Source organism: Pseudophryne corroboree, chromosome 9 (assembly GCF_028390025.1).
Source record: "Pseudophryne corroboree isolate aPseCor3 chromosome 9, aPseCor3.hap2, whole genome shotgun sequence".
NCBI classification, from domain to species: Eukaryota; Metazoa; Chordata; class Amphibia; order Anura; family Myobatrachidae; genus Pseudophryne; species Pseudophryne corroboree.
This window is the reverse complement of record NC_086452.1, coordinates 331,212,217-331,229,660: the sequence shown is the minus strand read 5'-3', so window position 1 is coordinate 331,229,660 and position 17,444 is coordinate 331,212,217. Positions and strand designations below refer to the sequence as shown.

At 43.4% G+C, this 17,444-nt stretch overlaps 1 long non-coding RNA gene across 1 annotated transcript; it reads right to left on the bottom strand.

The window, feature by feature from the left end:
• Positions 1 to 3,688: 3,688 nt before the first annotated feature.
• On the bottom strand, positions 3,689 to 4,493 carry LOC134957006 (uncharacterized). Its single transcript, XR_010186375.1, has 3 exons — positions 4,460 to 4,493; positions 3,906 to 3,973; positions 3,689 to 3,824 (listed from the first exon to the last, which is right to left on the bottom strand). It is a non-coding gene; the product is annotated as an uncharacterized LOC134957006 (long non-coding RNA).
• Between the last annotated feature and the right edge of the window lie 12,951 nt (positions 4,494 to 17,444).

Below are 17,444 nucleotides of genomic sequence, written 5' to 3'. Positions count from 1 at the left end.
CCAAGAAGGGCTTGGTACCCAGATCTTCAGCAGTTACTCATAGGAGATCCTCGGCCTCTTCCTCCTCGGGAGGACCTGCTGCAGCAGGGGCCGTGTGTGTACCAAGACTTACCGCGGCTACGTTTGACGGCATGGCTGTTGAGCGCCGTATCCTAGCCAGGAAGGGTATTCCTAAGGAGGTCATCCCCACCCTTACTCAGGCCAGAAAGGGAGTAACGTCAAAACATGGGCCCTCATTCCGAGTTGTTCGCTCGCAAGCTGCTTTTAGCAGCTTTACACACGCTAAGCCGCCGCCTACTGGGAGTGAATCTTAGCATAGTAAAATTGCGAACAAAAGATTCTCAAAATTGCGACTACACACCTCTTAGCAGTTTCTGAGAAACTTCAACCTTACTCGGCATCTGCGATCAGTTCAGTGCTTGTCGTTCCTGGTTTGACGTCACAAACACACCCAGCGTTCGCCCAGACACTCCTCCGTTTCTCCAGCCACTCCCGCGTTTTTCCCAGAAACGGTAGCGTTTTTTCCCACACGCCCATAAAACGGCCAGTTTCCGCCTTGAAACACCCACTTCCTGTCAATCACACTCCGATCGCCTGAACGAAGAAAAAGCCGTGAGTAAAATACCTAACTGTATAGCAAATTTACTTGGCGCAGTCGCAGTGCGAACATTGCGCATGCGCACTAAGCGGAAAATCGCTGCGATGCAAAAAAAATTACCGAGCGAACAACTCGGAATGACCCCCATGACCACCGTATTTGGAGAAAATATGTGTCTTGGTGTGAATCCAAGAATGCTCCTTCGGAAGAGTTTCACTTAGGACGTTTTCTCCATTTTTTGCAGGTTGGTGTGAAGGCGGGCCTACGATTGGGATCAATCAAGGTCCAGATTTCGGCCTTGTCAGTGTTCTTCCAAAAACAAATGGCCTCTCTTCCAGAGGTTGAGACCTTCGTGAAAGGGGTTCTGCACATCCAGCCTCCATTCGTGCCTCCAGTGGCACCATGGGACCTTAACGTGGTATTGCAGTTCCTTCAATCGGATTGGTTTGAGCCTCTACAAAAGATAGAGTTGAAGTTTCTCACTTGGAAAGTGGTGATGCTTTTGGCATTGGCATCCGCAAGGCGGGTGTCTGAATTGGGGACCTTGTCTCACAAGAGCCCTTACCTGATTTTCCATGAAGATAGGGCAGAGTTGCGAACTCGACAACATTTTCTTCCTAAGGTGGTTTCTGCTTTTCAAATAAACCAACCTATTGTGGTGCCAGTAGTTACTGACACATTCCCTGATTCAAAGTCTCTAGATGTGGTTAGAGCTTTGAAAATCTATGTTGCTAGAACAGCTCGTATATGGAAAAAAAAGACTCTGTTTGTCCTGTATGATCACAACAAGATTGGCTGTCTTGCTTCCAAGCAGACTACTGCACGTTGGATTAGAAATACTATTCAGCAAGCTCATACTACGGCTGGATTGCCGTTACCGACGTCGGTAAAGGCCCACTCCACTAGGAAGGTGGGCTCATCCTGGGCGGCTGCCCGGGGGGTCTCGGCATTACAACTTTGCCGAGCAGCTACTTGGTCAGGGTCAAACACATTTGCTGAGTTCTACAAGTTTGACACCTTGGCCGATGAGGACCTAAAGTTTGGTCAATCGGTGCTGCAGGGTCATCTGCACTCTCCCGCCCATACTGGAGCTTTGGTATAGAACCCATGGTCTTGATGTAATTCCCAGCATCCTCTAGGACATATGAGAAAATAGGATTTTGATAACCTACCGGTAAATCCTTTTCTCCTAGTCCGTAGAGGATGCTGGGCGCCCGTCTCAGTGCGTACTTTACCTGCAGTTTAGTTATTACAGTTACACAAGTTGTGTTATCTTGGTTTCAGCATGTTGCTGCAATTAGTTCATGCCTGTTGGCGTGTGTTATGTTGAATGCCATGTGTGGGTGTGAGTTGGTAGATATCTCACCACTAGTTAAGTAATTCCTTTCCTCGAAATGTCAGTCTCCCTGGGCACAGTTCCTACAACTGAGGTCTGGAAGAGGGGCATAGGGGGAGGAGCCAGTTCACACCCAATGAAAAGTCTTTAGAGTGCCCATGTCTCCTGCGGATCCCGTCTATACCCCATGGTCTTGGTGTCGTCCCCAGCATCCTCTACGGACTAGGAGAAAAGGATTTACCGGTAGGTTATCAAAATCCTATTTTTTTCAAAGGGTGCATGACTACGCCTGCTGTGATTAGGCCAAGCCACCTGCAACGTACCTGGGCCCGGCCAGGCTTTCTACTGCCCTGTGCGTGCTAGCTTATAATAGGTCTGTGTGCTACATGCGCTCACCTTGGGGATGGTGTGAGTGGGTATCTGAGTAAATTATAAATCTGAATGTTTTCACATGCAAAATTTGTCTTTATTAAGTCACAGTGCCCAAAAACTGAGTGTGTGATAATGTTGCAAACACTGTGTAGGAAAATGCAGATTGGATGAAGGATACAATATTGTAAGCATAGAAACAAGTGAGGTATATACAATGTTTCAAATGCATGAAATATAACATGGAACAAACAAGGTACCATACAACTTGTTGTGCACAATGTGGAGTATACAGAAAGTCTGTTTACATCCTTATGTGGATGGATGTAGTATTCTGCTTATTAAAGTCCAGAGAAGTCCCGATTTCCTGATGCGGGGGTTGGGTTAGTCTGTCTCCAATGCAGGTTAAAGCATAGTGGGGATGAGCAGGTTGGGGGTTGTGTCACAGGGGGCCGTCATCCCGACCCACCACTAGCAATCAACTTACCCTTCCTGAGGTCTTAGGTGTGCTGAGCCATCTTATTTCTCTCTATCCCCTCTTGAGGGTGGTGTTGGTGGTGGCTTCCCTGTCCCACTGTCCTCTGTGGTGCTGGTGCTGCAGGATGGAGTGGATATTCTGCTGGCCGCTGTGAGGACCGGCTGGGTGCTGTTTGTCAGACCAGAAGTGCTGCCATCACCTCCGATCAGTGCTGTGCTCTGGCCACTCAAACTCACCGGCCGGTGAGGAGACTTAGGTATGTCTATGCCAGTGGGTGCAGGGGCAGTTCTTCTTGGCTCAGGAGTCTGCTAGGTATTTTGTTAGTGTTCTGTGTGTCTTTAGGTATGTGTCCAATGCGTTTCAGTCATTTAATGGCCTTTTTCAAGGGTGTGTGTGTGTGTGTGTGTGTGTGTGTGTGTGTGTGTGTATACACACACACACACACACAACAATAGAAGAATTGGCGCCAGGGGGTCACATCAACTCCCACTATTCCAACTCCTAATTGGTTAATACTTTTAAAAAAAATAATAACATGTTCCATCATAAAACATTTATTAGAACCATATTCAAATTAATACAGAGGAGATATATTATTCCACACTTTAAGATGTATGACTCTTAGCGCTGAATACAAATGTTGAAGGATCACAACAATCTCCTCCTTCTCCTTATAGTTGGTTTGGAGATAGCTTCACAACACAGACAACTCAACGCGTTTCGTCTTATACAAGACTTCATCAGGGGTATCTCTACAATTGTAAAAAATCTTATCAGAACTAAAAATAATTGTTCCTTAATAAAAATGCATAATACATTCAATCAAAATATATGAGGAACATATCATTATAATAGAACAAGGATATATCAGAGCAGACAGAATGAAAAGGAAGACAATTACAATTGAATCTTGGGTCCTACCTCAAGCAGCTGAGAAGTACAGTAGTTTATACAAACAGTATAATGCGACAAAACTTGTTCATACATGCATGATGGAAACTTCAATATAACACAGAGGCTTTCTGATGAACAATCAGTGTGGCCTAATTGGAAACCTCATCATATATACTGGGTGTTCATATTATATATGTGATAAAAATATATCATAATGTCCCCTCACATACCTTGTGGTGAGATAACTTGTACAAAAATTCGGAAACCAAGGTACTGAAGGGTCACTTAGAAAGGAAACCTAATAAATTCATATTTAGGGCAAATTAGTGAATGGTCATTATCAGATATTTAATTAGTCAATGATATCAGTTTTGACTTAGGATAATTGATGCATTTTATAATGAAACCGTATTTAAAGAACAACCTCCCTTTTTAGGTATAACATTTATTGGAGGTTTTTAAGACAAAAAACTCTATTGCTGATCACTACTACCATTCTGGCCCATAGCAATTAAATACTCTAATGAGTCCAGCTGTTTCATTGATTGACATAATGAAAGTGCTGATCTTTTAAACCCAGACTCTAAAAGTGCTGGAATAAATTATCAAAGAATAAACTTTTAATTACATACTATCACAAAATCAAAAGAGATGTGAAAGTGAATATATCCAACCATTGAAAGCACTAAAGTGCAATATTGCAAATATACATGAATAAAATATACATAGTGACATTTACATATTTAAATAGAGGTTTGTACAGAATGATGCCATATTCCCTCACCTTCTATATATCTGCAGTGGACGCTCAGTACCTGTGCAATGAAGCACCAGACTAGATGTTACCCCTTATAAAGGGAAAGGTGATGATGTCATCACATATCCTATTTTGATTGGTGCACAAATAAAGGCTAATTATAGCCTGATTATTAATGGTATAAACTAACCAACCTATTAATTTTTTCCTCTTATCATTAGGATTGATTCACTATAATAATCCTCACCCTTATATCCACCCAATATAAGTAAAAGTTTAATTGTTATATGACCCACAATGCATTGCAGTGTGAGTCTCATTGAAAGCTGCTTTTGTGAATGACTGACAGTATTAGTAGCCAATCACTGTGTAATAGGGGCGGGTACTTTAGCCTCTGATATTAGAATAGATGTGTATATCTATAAATAAACATATTGTGAGCACTTAAGAGACACTGCTGTGTGGAAAGTGCTTCCCGTCAGCACCATCCACCACCTCTGATCGTTAAAACGAACGGTCCAGGACGCTGCACGCGTCTGCTATAGCGGGACCTTATGCATTCCAGCGCCATCTTTGTTTTGCGTTCCACCAGCCCCGTCCGGCACTTCCCGTCATCTGACCTGATCACATGTTATAGGCGGCCAATAAGGAGACTCTCTACCGATTACAGAAGCTAGAATACCGAACGACCGTTCAATAGATAGCCACTTGTACATACTTTAACCCCCGCTTGAATCAATCATTAGTGTCTCATCTGACAATAATTTCCATACCTATGGGGCATACTTATTTCTATTCCATACATTAGAGGAGAAATGAGAGGTCAGAACCCATCATATCCCATATAGTGTACCTATATGAACTATACAGATAGCCTCAGGCCCTATTTAAAAACAGGACTAGGACCCTCGTATAGTTCACAACTCCTATGAGCCCGTTTTGTGGGAAATGCATATCCCACATACGTTTCCCGTATAACGTAAAATTTCATTTGAATTGATTTATACTTCGACGGGACCACTAGTATACCCATCTTCTAAATATTATTTGATTTAAATGGGTCGTGAATTCTTCCACTACCAGTGTAAAACCTTATAAACAGTCATGTTCAATATATTATTAAATTGTGCTACATGTGATCAGTTGATGCCCATACACATACTTATAAGTGAAATCTCGTAGCTACTACACTAACGTGATATCATCTTTACCTCATAAATTAGTGATATTTTATTACAACCCACACCCTTTACAACGCTATATATGAATTGATACTTTACTGTATATGAATCAACTCGTAAAAACTAGTGGTTGATTCAGATTAATTTAAAACTTTAAATATAGAACCTAAGGTTCTGTTATACTATACTATCACCTAATGTGCTATACGTGTTACTTGATTCCATATTAACTTATACTATCCTCCCTACAGCTTGAAGTACAGTATACTGACACCCCTGTGAACAAAGCTCCATCTTTACAATAGTATAGTCATATAAACATAAATACACATACTGACAATTTATTAAATTACATCCTACTCTTATGGCCTAAAATACCTTCTTAGTTTGAACCGGGGGCAGGTATAAGCTAATAACTGAACCTGTCACTGAGTAAGCAAAGTCAATACATCAAAGGAGGGTTTGTCTCCCTTAAAGGAAGACTGCCATGTCTATGCTCTCGTTCAATCCATTCGGAATGAGGGTATTGAGGGTATAGATCCAGAAAGATTCCTTTTTAGTTAACTGTTTATCTCTACCACCTCCTCTATTATCTTCCTGTATATGTTCAATCACTGTAAATGTCAAGCCCTGAACATCTGAATCATGTTTTTCCTGAAAGTGGCGGGGGAGGCTATGATTCTGAACTTTATTTCTAATATTCCGCAGGTGTTCCTGTATCCTTATTTTAAGGCTTCTCTTGGTTTTGCCTATATATGATAACTTGCAACTACATTCGATCTTGTATACCACATAGTTAGTATTGCAGGTAACCACTGACTTTAAGCTGTGTGTTTTATTACCCTCATACTTTCAATGGAAGCCCTTCTTATCTATAAAATGGCAGCAGTTACATTTATTACAAGGAAAAAGGCCCCTTCGCTTCATGAGGGGGTGTCCGTTGGTATTCTCTACATTTTGTTGGATGGTTTGAAGTTGACTGGGCGCCAATAAGTTCTTAAGATTTTTGGATTTTCTAAAGACGATGTTTGGTCTGTTGGGTAGATGTGGTCCCAATACAGGGTCCTTGAGGAGAAGGTGCCAATGTCGGTACATAATGTGCTTGATCTTAACATTTTCTTGATTGTATTGCGTGATGAAGGGTCTCTCCGACTGACGTTTACTATTTGTGCGACCTTGACTATTCAAAAGACTTTTTCTATCGATCTTTGAAGCTCGGACCTGATCTTTACGTAGTTCTACCTCTTTGTATCCCCTTTCGATAAATTGTTCCACTAGAATGGATGATTGTTCCCAATAACTGTCCATGTTGTTACAGTTATTCCTCATTCGCACAAACTGTGAATACGGAACAGTTGTCTTCCATCTGGTCAGATGACAGCTATCAGATGGTATGAAGCTGTTGGCGTCAGTTTCTTTAAAAAAAGGTTTTAGTGTTGAGAGTGCCCCCATCATCAATGCTTAAAAGGATGTCAAGATAGTCCATAGTCAATGGATCTTGTTTGTGTGTAAATTTGAGATTAAAAGAGTTATCTTGGAGCCTGGAAATGAATCTCTCAAGGGAGTCAATCTCACCTTCCCAAATAAAGATCAGGTCGTCTATACATCTCTTATAGAATTTGATATTGGGACAACTAAATTCACCATCCAAGTATATAACGTCATTCTCCCAGTTATCCATATAAATGTTGGCGTACGATGGGGCAAATTTTGTCCCCATCACGGTGCCCTGTTTTTGTCTGTAAAACTTTCCTTCAAACTCGAAAAAATTATGATTTAAGATAAACAAAATACCTTCCAACAGAAAATCTCTTTCTTCTTTACTAACCAAGCTATCCTTAGTTAGGATCTTATTAACTGCCTCACTCCCTTTCTCATGGGAAATGGAAGTGTACAATGCTTGTACATCGACCGTCACCCACCTGTAGGTGGGCTGCCATTGGAATTCCTCGGGAAGTTTCAACAGGTCCGTCGAATCCTTTAAGTATGACAAATGTTTCTTGACGTATGGTTGGAGTTTAATGTCGAGAAAGTGTGACAGATTAGACATCAACGAGTCCACACCTGCCACTATGGGTCTTCTGGGGGGTGGAATCACCCCCTTGTGCACCTTCGGTAATGTATGGAATAGAAATAAGTATGCCCCATAGGTATGGAATTTATTGTCAGATGAGACACTAATGATTGATTCAAGCGGGGGTTAAAGTATGTACAAGTGGCTATCTATTGAACGGTCGTTCGGTATTCTAGCTTCTGTAATCGGTAGAGAGTCTCCTTATTGGCCGCCTAGAACATGTGATCAGGTCAGATGACGGGAAGCGCTGGACGGGGCTGGTGGAACGCAAAACAAAGATGGCACTGGAACGCATAAGGTCCTGCTATAGCAGACGCGTGCAGTGTCCTGGACCGTTCGTTTTAACGATCAGAGGTGGTGGATGGTGCTGACGGGAAGCACTTTCCACACAGCAGTGTCTCTTAAGGCTCACAATATGTTTATTTATACATATACACATCTATTCTAATATCAGAGGCTAAAGTACCCGCCCCTATTACACAGTGATTGGCTACTAATACTGTCAGTCATTCACAAAAGCAGCTTTCAATGAGACTCACACTGCAATGCATTGTGGGTCATATAACAATTAAACTTTTACTTATATTGGGTGGATATAAGGGTGAGGATTATTATAGTGAATTAATCCTAATGATAAGAGGATAAAAGTCATAGGTTGGTTAGTTTATACCATTAATAATCAGGCTATAATTAGCCTTTATTTGTGCACCAATCAAAATAGGATATGTGATGACATCATCACCTTTCCCTTTATAAGGGGTAACATCTAGCCTGGTGCTGCATTGCACAGGTACTGAGCGTCCACTGCAGATGTATAGAAGGTGAGGGAATATGGCATCATTGTGAACAAAGCTCTATTTAAATATGTAAATGTCACTATGTATATTTTATTCATGTATATTTGCAATATTGCACTTTAGTGCTTTCAATGGTAGGATATATTCACTTTCACATCTTTTTTTATTTTGTGATAGTATGTAATTAAAAGTTTATTCTTTGATAATTCATTCCAGCACTTTTAGAGTCTGGGTTTAAAGATCAGCACTTTCATTATGTCAATCAATGAAGCAGCTGGACTCATTAGAGTATTTAATTGCTATGGGCCAGAATGGTAGTAGTGATCAGCAATAGAGTTTTTTGTCTTAAAAACCTCCAATAAATGTTATACCTAAAAAGGGAGGTTGTTCTTTAAATACGGTTTCATTATAAAATGCATCAATTATCCTAAGTCAAAGCTGATATCATTGACTAATTAAATATCTGATAATGACCATTCACTAATTTGCCCTAAATATGAATTTATTAGGTTTCCTTTCTAAGTGACCCTTCAGTACCTTGGTTTCCGAATTTTTGTACAAGATATCTCACCACAAGGTATGTGAGGGGACATTATGATATATTTTTATCACATATATAATATGAACACTCAGTATATATGATGAGGTCAATATCTTTCCAATTAGGCCACACTGATTGTTCATCAGAAAGCCTCTGTGTTATATTGAAGTTTCCATCATGCATGTATGAACAAGTTTTGTCGCATTATACTGTTTGTATAAACTACTGTACTTCTCAGCTGCTTGAGGTAGGACCCAAGATTCAATTGTAATTTTCTTCCTTTTCATTCTGTCTGCTCTGATATATCCTTGTTCTATTATAATGATATGTTCCTCATATATTTTGATTGAATGTATTATGCATTTTTATTAAGGAACAATTATTTTTAGTTCTGATAAGATTTTTTACAATTGTAGAGATACCCCTGATGAAGTCTTTTGTATAAGACGAAACGCGTTGTGTTGTCTGTGTTGTGAAGCTATCTCCGAACCAACTATAAGGAGAAGGAGGAGATTGTTGTGATCCTTCAACATTTGTATTCAGCGCTAAGAGTCATACATCTTAAAGTGTGGAATAATATATCTCCTCTGTATTAATTTGAATATGTTTTTAATAAATGTTTTATGATGGAACATGTTATTATTTTTTTTAAAAGTATTACCCAATTAGGGGTTGGAATAGTGGGAGTTGATGCGACCCCCTGGCGCCAATTCTTCTATTGTTGTATATTCCTTATTTCCAGTCCCTTCTAACAGGGGACTTAGTTGAATCAGGCTGCCTATACCAAATAGCTTACGTACGTATTTATTCAGGGTGACAGGTTTTACAAATTAGCGCAAAGGGAGAGTATTTGTTTGGTGTACCCTTTTTTTGTTAGTTACTCTCCAGTGCAGCTGGTTAAATATGCCTTTATTTAACGATCATAAAAGTAGGAATCAAAAATGCAAAACCATTTTCTTAGAAGAGATGTGTGATATTGAGCAGACAGATGAGGAGGATAATGAGGAATATTACCACCTCTTAAATAAAATGGAAAAATTAGCTACTAGAGAGTTGAAAAGCTGGTACGATCTTATGACACTCGAGAAGTACTTAGAGGTGGGACGGGTTCCCCGAGGCTTGAGGCTAAACAAAACTCCTATAATGGGAACACAAAATGGAGATTTTATAAAAAGTTGGAATAGAATCTTGGATGAAAGTGCAGCCAAGTTGGTAGATCTTATTGTCACCGAAAGAAAGAAAGAATTAGAAATTTTTGAGGTAGACCTTAATAAATTAGAAACTATGCTGGTCAAATTCAGTGATGACGAGGAATTCAAGAGAGATGTGATAAATCTTCAACGCAAACTTGATGATCTAGAAAAGGAGATTATTCTACGCAAACAAAAAAAGTTTGCAAGGGATAAGTCCAATTATGATAGTGGCAAAATGCACGATTGGGGAACGAATGTGAGTAACAAAACCGACCAAAAAGACTCCCAAGTACGTAATGGTTGGAGAAGATATGAGGATGATCCTAACAACGAGGTTTTCTATCCAAAACGTGAATATGCTCCGACATACCGCTTTAAACAGAGAGGCTATTATGAAAATAGAAGGAGTTCTTATCATTCACCCAGATGTGGATATGGGAGGAAACCTTCTTATAGAGTTCAACAATCCCCTAGAGGAAGACACCAGGGATTTACACATTACAACCGTTACGAAAATTTTAGATCGACTCCTCCCAAAGGTGTTTTTTTTTTAGAAGACAAAAAGAGGACAGGTTTACCACATCTTCAAGAAAAGGAACATTTACATACCCGCCTGGACTCCCCACAGGGTGTAAAGAGACAGTTACTCCCAGGAGAAGAGGTACAAGGGGTGGACGAAAGATCACCAAACAAAAAACGAAGAGCGATCAACCTCCTGCAAGAAACATCAAGTCATCAATCATCAACCTTACTCAAAAGGAACTATCAACCTCGCAGGTATCAATACTAAATAAAGGGTTGAAGTTCGCCCCCAACCAACATGTCGATAAGTTTAACCTCTTTGTGGATTTGAACAAATACGTACGAAGTCTCACCCTGAAAAGGCATTTCTTGAAAAACCCCGTGCCAAAAATAACCCATGAGCCCAAAGGCAAACCACTAGTAGCACCTCCTTCCAGGTATTATCCGGTGGAGTCTAGAGGGAATCATATTGATTTCTTCTTTGATTCAGTAAAAGAAGACTTAAGGAAACTTAAGATTCAGGATGACAGATATTGCGGCAACCTCACCCCCCAGGAAAGATCAGCAATTAAATAAGATTTTAAACCTACCGGTAAATCTATTTCTCCTAGTCCGTAGAGGATGCAGGGGACTCCGTAAGGACCATGGGGTATAGAAGGGATCAGCAGGAGATAGGGCACCTAAAAAGAACTTTTACTATGGGTGTGCACTGGCTCCTCCCTCTATGCCCCTCCTCCAGACCTCAGTTAGAGAACTGTGCCCAGAGGAGATGGACAATACAAGGCAGGATTTAGCAATCCAAGGGCAAGATTCATACCAGCCCACACCAATCATACCATGTAACCTGGAACATACATAACCAGTTAACAGTATGAACAAAACAACAGTAACGGTCCAAGACCTATTCCAACTGTAACATAACCCTTATGTAAGCAACAACTATATACAAGTCTTGCAGAGTTTCCGCACTGGGATGGGCGCCCAGCATCCTCTACGGACTAGGAGAAATAGATTTACCGGTAGGTTTAAAATCTTATTTTCTCTTACGTCTTAGAGGATGCTGGGGACTCCGTAAGGACCATGGGGTTTATACCAAAGCATCCAATCGGGCGGGAGAGTGCGTATGACTCTGCAGCACCGACTGAGCAAACGCTAGGTCCTCATCAGCCAGGGTATCAAACTTGTAGAATTTAGCAAAAGTGTTTGACCCCGACCAAGTTGCCGCTCGGCAAAGCTGTAATGCCGAGACGCCTCGGGCAGCCGCCCAAGAAGAGCCCACCTTCCTAGTGGAATGGGCTTTAACCGAATTTGGTATCGGCAATCCAGCCATAGAATGAGCCTGCTGAATCGAATTACAGATCCAGCGAGCAATAGTCTGCTTCGAAGCAGGTGTGCCAATCTTATTAGCAGCATACAGGACAAACAGAGCCTCTGTTTTCCTAATTTTAGCCGTTCTGGCTACATACATTTTTAAGGCACTAACTACATCCAGGGATCTGGAATCCTCCAGGTCACTTGTAGCCACAGGCACCACAATAGGTTGATTCATATGGAATGAAGAAACCACTTTAGGCAAAAATTGCGGACGTGTCCTCAATTCAGCTCGATCCACATGAAAAATCAAATAGGGGCTCTTGTGTAACAAAGCCGCCAATTCAGACACTCGCCTTGCTGATGCCAAGGCCAACAGCATGACCACCTTCCAGGTAAGAAATTTCAACTCAACCTTGTTAAGCGGTTCAAACCATTGTGATTTTAGGAACTGCAACACCACGTTCAGGTCCCATGGAGCCACTGGAGGCACAAAAGGGGGCTGGATGTGCAGCACTCCCTTTACAAACGTCTGGACTTCTGGAAGAGAAGCCAATTCCTTCTGAAAGAAAATCGAGAGGGCCGAAATCTGTACCTTAACAGAGCCTAATTTCAGGCCCATATCCACTCCTGTCTGTAGGAAGTGGAGAAAACGACCCAGATGAAAATCTTCCGTAGGTGCATTCTTAGTCTCACACCAAGACACATACTTTCGCCAGATACGGTGATAATGCTTAACCGTCACCTCCTTCCTAGCCTTTATTAAAGTAGGGATGACCTCTTCCGGAATCCCCTTTTTCGCTAGGATTCGGCGTTCAACCGCCATGCCGTCAAACGTAACCGCGGTAAGTCTTGAAATACACAGGGCCCCTGTTGCAACAGGTCTTCCCTCAGAGGAAGAGGCCAGGGATCTCCTGTGAGCATCTCTTGTAGATCTGAGTATCAGGCCCTTCAAGGCCAGTCTGGGACAATGAGTATTGTCTATACATTTCTTTGCCTTATGATCCTCAACACTTTTGTGATGAGAGGAAGAGGAGGAAACACGTAGACCGATTTGAACAGCCACGGTGTTATCAGAGCATCTACTGCCACTGCCTGAGGGTCCCGAGACCTGGCACAATACCTCCGAAGCTTCTTGTTGAGGCGTGACGCCATCATGTCTATTTGAGGAGTTCCCCAAAGACGTGTTATATCTGCAAAGACTTCTTGATGAAGTCCCCACTCTCCTGGATGGAGATCGTGTCTGCTGAGGAAGTCTGCTTCCCAGTTGTCCACTCCCGGAATGAAGACAGCCGACAGAGCGCTTACATGATTTTCCGCCCAGCGAAGAATCCTTGTGGCTTCCGCCATCGCGACTCTGCTTCTTGTCCCACCTTGGCGGTTCACATGAGCCACTGCTGTGACATTGCCTGATTGAATCAGAACCGGTAGGTTTCGAAGAAGACTCTCCGCTTGTCAAAGGCCGTTGTAAATGGCCCTGAGTTCCAACACATTGATGTGTAGTCAGGACTCCTGGTCTGACCAAAGACCCTGAAAATTTTTTCCCTGTGTGACCGCTCCCCATCCTCGGAGGCTCGCGTCCGTGGTAACCAGGATCCAATCCTGAATTCCGAACCTGCGACCCTCCAGCAGGTGAGCACTTTGCAACCACCACAGGAGAGACACTCTGGCCCCTGGGGACAGAGTTATTTTCCGATGTAAGTGCAGATGGGACCCGGACCACTTGTCCAGAAGGTCCCATTGAAAAGTCCTTGCATGGAACCTTCCGAAGGGAATGGCCTTGTAGGCCGCCACCATTTTTCCCAGAACTCGAGTGCATTGGTGAACTGACACCCTTTTCGGTTTTAGCAGGTCTCTGACCATGTTCTGGATGTCCTGGGCTTTCTCTATTGGGAGGAAGACCTTCATTTGTTCCGTATCCAGTATCATACCTAGGAACGGTAGTCGAGTTGTCGGAATCAACTGTGACTTTGGTAGATTTAGAATCCAACCGTGTGGCTGGAGCACTCTCAGAGAGAGTACCACACTGCTCAGCAATTTGTCCCTTGATCTCGCTTTTATCAGGAGATCGTCCAAGTATGAGATAATTGTGACTCCATGCTTGCGCAGGACCACCATCATTTCCGCCATTATCTTGGTGAAAATCCTCGGGGCCGTGGAAAGTCCAAACGGCAACGTCTGAAATTGGTAATGACAATCCTGTACAGCGAATCTCAGGTATTCCTGATGGGGGGCATATATGGGGACATTAAGGTACGCATCCTTTATGTCCAGAGATACCATAAACTCCCCCTCCTCCATGTTGGCTATTATCGCTCTGAGTGATTCCATTTTGAATTTGAATCTATTTATGTACAGGTTTAGGGATTTCAGATTCAAAATAGGTCTGACCGAACCGTCCGGTTTCGGGACCACAAATAGCGTTGAGTAGGAACCTTGATTAGCACTTGCTGTATACACAGCGTTTGAATCGCAGCTAACACTATATCCCTTTCTGATGTGGAAGCTGGTAGGGCCGATCTGAAAAATCGGCGCGGGGGCACCTCCTCGAATTCCAATTTGTAACCCTGGGAAACTATTTCCAACACCCAGGGATTCAGGCCTGAACTGACCCAGGCCTGACTGAAAAGTCGAAGACGTGCCCCCACCGGTGCGGACTCCCTCAGGGGAGCCCCAGCGTCATGCTGTGGGTTTTGGAGCAGCCGGGGAGGACTTTTGTTCCTGGGCAACTGCCGAAGCAGGCGCTCTCTTTGGCTCTGCCCTTACCTCTGGCGAGGAAAGAGGATCCCCGAACTCTTCTGGACTTGTGCGACCGAAAGGACTGCATCTGATAGGGTGTTACTTTCTTTTGCTGTTGGGGAACATATGGTAAAAAAAATGATTTACCTGCTGTAGCTGTGGAAACCAGGTCCGTCAGCCCATCCCCAAACAATACATCACCCTTAAAGGGTAGTACTTCCATATGTTTTTTGGAATCCGCATCACCCGTCCATTGGCGAGTCCATAAGGATCTTCTCGCTGAGATAGACATGGCATTGGCCCTAGAAGCTAGCAATCCAATGTCCCTTTGAGCATCCCTCATAAATAAGACTGCGTCTTTTATATGGGCTAGAGTTAAGAATATAGTATCCTTATCCATATTATCAAATTGATCTGTCAGCTCATCTGTCCAAGCTGCAATTGCGCTACACACCCATGCCAACGCAATTGTCGGTCTTAGCACAGCACCCGTATGAGAATAAATACACTTTAAGGTAGTTTCTTGCCTGCGATCTGCAGGGTCCTTAAGGGCCGCTGTGTCAGGAGACGGTAGCGCCACTTTCTTGGACAAGCGCGTCAGGGCCTTGTCCACAGTGGGGGATGATTACCAAATCTCCCTGTCCTGCTTAGGGAAGGGCTATGCCATATAAATTCTTTTGGGGATCTGCGGTCTCTTTTCCGGAGTCTCCCAAGCTTTTCCAAAGAAATCATTTAATTCATGGGATGCGGGAAAATTAATAATCTGTTTCTTTCCCTTAAACATGTGTACCCTTGTGTCGGGGACCGAGGGTTCATCCTCAATATGCAACACATCCCTTATTGCCATAATCATACACTGAATGGTTTTAGTCACCCTAGGGTGCAATTTTACTTCGTCATAGTCGACACTGGAGTCAGAATCCGTGTCGGTAGTAGTGTCTTGTGTTAAGGGACGCTTTTGAGACCCCGACGGGCCCAGTGAGTCGGTCCAATCTGAGGATTGACCCCCTGATGTCCCCCCTAAATCAGCCTTATCAAGCCTTTTATGTAAAGATGCCACACTTGCATTCAACATATGCCACATGTCCATCCAATCCGGAGTCGGCACAACCGACGGGGACACACCACTCATTTGCTCCACCTCCTCCTTGGAGAAGCCTTCCGCCTCAGACATGTCGACACACACGTACCGACACCCCACACACACAGGGATTAACCTACAAGGGGACAAAACCCCAACCAGGCCCTTAGGAGAGACAGAGATAGAGTATGCCAGCACACACCAGCGCCTAAAAACACTGGAAAAAATATGACCAGATAGCGCTTTTTTATATATAATATACCAATTCCCACTCACTGCATTGCTAATGTGCCCCCCTCCTCTTTTTTCCAGCCTGTGAAGTTCAGCAGGGGAGAGACCAGGGAGCCAGCGTTCATGCATGCAGCTTCTGTGGAGAAAATGGCGCTGGTTAGTGCTGAGGATCAAGCCCCGCCCACCCGACGGCGGGCTTCGGTCCCAGTGACTTTTCTATTAAAATGGCAGGGGATCTTAGATTTACTGCCTCCGCAGCCTAATCTATCTGAATTTGCCCAAAAGTGAGGAATATTGCTGCCCAGGGCGCCCCCCCCCTGCGCCCTGCACCCTTCAGTGCTGCTCTGTGTGTGTGATTGGGAGCAATGGCGCGCAGCTTACCGCTGCGCGCCTTACCTCATGAAGATCTGATGTCTTCTACTGCCTAAGATGTCTTCTGCCTTCTCATACTCACCCGGCTTCTATCTTCGGCATCTGTGAGGAGGACGGCGGCGCGGCTCCGGGACGAACCCCAGGTGAGACCTGTGTTCCGACACCCTCTGGAGCTAATGGTATCCAGTAGCCTTAGAAGCAGTGCCCAACTTGACAAGCCAGCTCTGCTTCTCTCTCCTCAGTCCCACGATGCAGGGAGCCTGTTGCCAACAGGACTCCCTGAAAATAAAAAACCTAACAAAATTCTTATTCAACAGAAAACTCTGGAGAGCTCTCTGCAGTGCACCCATTCTCCTCTGGGCACAAGATCTAACTGAGGTCTGGAGGAGGGGCATAGAGGGAGGAGCCAGTGCACACCCATAGTAAAAGTTATTTTTAGGTGCCCTATCTCCTGCGGAGCCCGTCTATACCCCATGGTCCTTACGGAGTCCCCAGCATCCTCTAGGACGTAAGAGAAAACAACTAAAAAACGATGATAAAATAGTGATCAAATCGGCAGACAAGGGAGGAGCTGTCGTTATTCAAGACAGAACATCGTATGTTAAAGAGGCACTTCATCAAATCGAAGATACATCAACGTATGAACAACTATTAGGGGATCCTACTCCGATGTTCTGTGAGGAGTTACATGATGTATTGTGGGGGGCTAAGAGTACAGGAATCATTTGTAAGGAGGAGTTCGACTACATGTATAATAAGACCCCGAGGATGCCGGTGTTTTATCATCTACCGAAGGTGCACAAGGGGGTGATTCCACCCCCCGGAAGACCCATAGTGGCAGGTGTGGACTCGTTGACGTCTAATCTGTCACACTTTCTCGACATTAAACTCCAACCAGACGTCAAGAAACAGTTGTCATACTTAAAGGATTCGACGGACCTGTTGAAACTTCTCGAGGAATTCCAATGGC